A 2,552-nucleotide genomic window follows, 5' to 3' on the forward strand; every position below is an offset into this window, starting at 1 on the left:
GAGAGAGGCTGGAACAGCTCTCAAGCTCTCACACCCTCAGGGCCGGCTCACCCCTGCCTTCACCATCAGGACCAATTCCACTGTATGGCCCAGGCAAGGTAAAGAACATGCTCTTCCAAAGTGCTATAGCCAATAAGGAGACAGAACTAGCTCTCCAACTCTCATCACCCTGGTATCAGCTCTCCCAAATGACTCGGGTGATGAGGGCCAAGGGGACAGAGGGGCTCCCTCACTAAACCACCTCATGGCAGAGGAATGGCAGGACCAGCTCTCGTCCACTCTCACCTTCAGGGCTAGTTCACCTGCCCCCATTCCACCAGGTCCAGCTCTACTGTGCTGCCCAGGTGAGGTGCAAGGCTCACTCTCTCAAGTGCTGCAGCCAGTGAGGGGCAGGGCCAAACCACCTGCTCTCATGACCTGGAGCCATCTTTCCCAACTACCCACTTCATGAGAGGCAAGGGGAGCAAGGCATCAGTCTTGCACTCACATCAGATGATCCCCACAGCAGATGAGTGGTGGGACAAGCTTTCCCATGCTCCCGCCCTCACAGCTGGCTCACATGAGCTCCTCACCACTAGAGTTCTGCAGCTGATGAGGGGATAGGTCTTCTAAGCTCATGACTCTGTGTGCAGCTGTCCCAAATGCCAGAGGTGGTGAGGGGTGGGGGTCATCCTATATGCACCCATGCCACCCCATGGTAGATGACTGGCAGGTCAGCTCTCCCATACTCACAGACTTGGGGCTGACTCACCCACATCCCAAACACCAAAACCAGCTCCGCTGTGCTGCCTGAGACAAATGCGGGTCTCCCTTTCTCAAGTTTTGCAGGCAGTAAGAGATGGAATCAGCTCTCCAGAATGCCATGTCCAGTGAGGGGTGGGGGCCAGTTATGCACGGCCTTTGGACATCCATGTGGTCCCTGGCAGCTATCCCAACCAGAGATATCCCCATGTTCTCTTGTAGTAATATGAGCCAAGGATATCGACACCAATCCCTGTGGCTGTGTAGCCACAGACTCAGACATGGTCCTCTGCAGTAGCTTAAGCTAGGACCTCATCATGGCCTCAGGTGGCAGGGCTAACCACTCATAGCAGACTACTGTTCAGGCTCCAGTTACCAGTTGTGTCTCTCTTTATAATGCTCAAGCTGCTCCAGTTCTCTTCCTCTCTCATCTGACTACAACATACTCCCACATTGTGGCGGCTCCCACTGCAGGCTAGTCATATGGCTGGTAGGCCCCTGGGGATGTCCTTTATTTGTGCTGTATGGCATGGCAGCAAGTGGGTTGTCTATGGCCCACCTGTGCCATGTGTTGGGGGACAGGTCTGTGGGTGGCATGGTGGCCCACAAGTCTCTGTCTGTCTTCCTATTCCTATGCTGTGCTACTTGGATTGGATTGGATTTGGTTTAGTTTTTAGTTTTATGAGTCCTAGCCATAAGACAGCTTTGGCCAGTATACTGGCTGGTTTTGTGTATCAACTTGACACAAGCTGGAGTTAGCACAGAGAAAGGGGCTTCCCTTGAGGAAATGCCTCCATGAGATCCATTTTCTCAATTAGCGATCAAGTGGGGAGGACCCATTGTGGGTGGAACCATCCCTGAGCTGGTAGTCCTGGGTTCTATAAGAAAGCAGAGCAAGCCAGGGAGAGCAAGCCAGGGAATGCAAGCCAGTACGAAACATCCCTCCATGGCTTCTGCATCAGCTTCTGCTTCCTGACCTGCTTGAGTTCCAGTCTTGACTTTCTTTAGTGATGAACACCAATATGGAAGTGTAAGCTGAATAAACCATTTCCTCCCCAACTTGCTTCTTGTTCATGATGTTTGTGCAGGAATAGAAACACTGTCTAATGTATCCAGCAAGCAAGGCATCAAGCAAGGGTGAACAAAGGAATCCAATCTACTCTACCCTTAACTAATATAAGAACACCACCACCAACAAAGTGTTTCTTTTCCCATTGCCAGGGGAAGTGCCCATAGCTCTATGACAAGGGATTTATGTAGGAAGAGAACAAACTATAAAAGTAGACCAGAATCTTAGCACTTTCCATATTGCTATAATAGAATGCTGGACAACTGTAATTTATAAACAACACAAATGTCTCTTAGTGTTCTAGATTCTGGGAAGTCCAAGATACTTGCACCTGAGATCATGAAGTCCTTTCTTCCATGTCTTGTGTTGCATAGGAATCTGACATCCCCACAGGAAGAAGACATACAGCAGTCACAGTTGAGTTCCTCTACAACAGCACCTATGCAGTCATGAGGGAAGTCTTACAGCCCATTGCCTCCCACTACACACCACCTCCCAACACATCTGCAATGGGATGAAGTTTCCAATGTATACACTTAGGGTACACATTTAATCCATGGCTGTTGACTAAGCTAAGTATTCCTCACTGGGAATTTTTCCCTCTTGCTCTAAGTGAAGCAGTCAGGCTGAGGAAACATTCCAGGTATATAGAATCTAGGGTGGAGGGTGATGGACTAAAAGACAGCTTCTCCACTGGTGGAAGACTTTCCTTCTCAGATATGGTGGGATATTGGCTTAGTGA

The 2,552-nt window shown here is 49.7% G+C and overlaps 1 pseudogene; it reads right to left on the minus strand.

Annotated features, from left to right (window-relative positions):
• Positions 1-1,845: 1,845 nt before the first annotated feature.
• LOC114623236 lies at positions 1,846-1,967 on the minus strand (annotated as a pseudogene).
• Positions 1,968-2,552: the final 585 nt, after the last annotated feature.

Source organism: Grammomys surdaster, unplaced genomic scaffold (assembly GCF_004785775.1).
Source record: "Grammomys surdaster isolate TR1022 unplaced genomic scaffold, NIH_TR_1.0 194, whole genome shotgun sequence".
NCBI lineage: Eukaryota > Metazoa > Chordata > Mammalia > Rodentia > Muridae > Grammomys > Grammomys surdaster.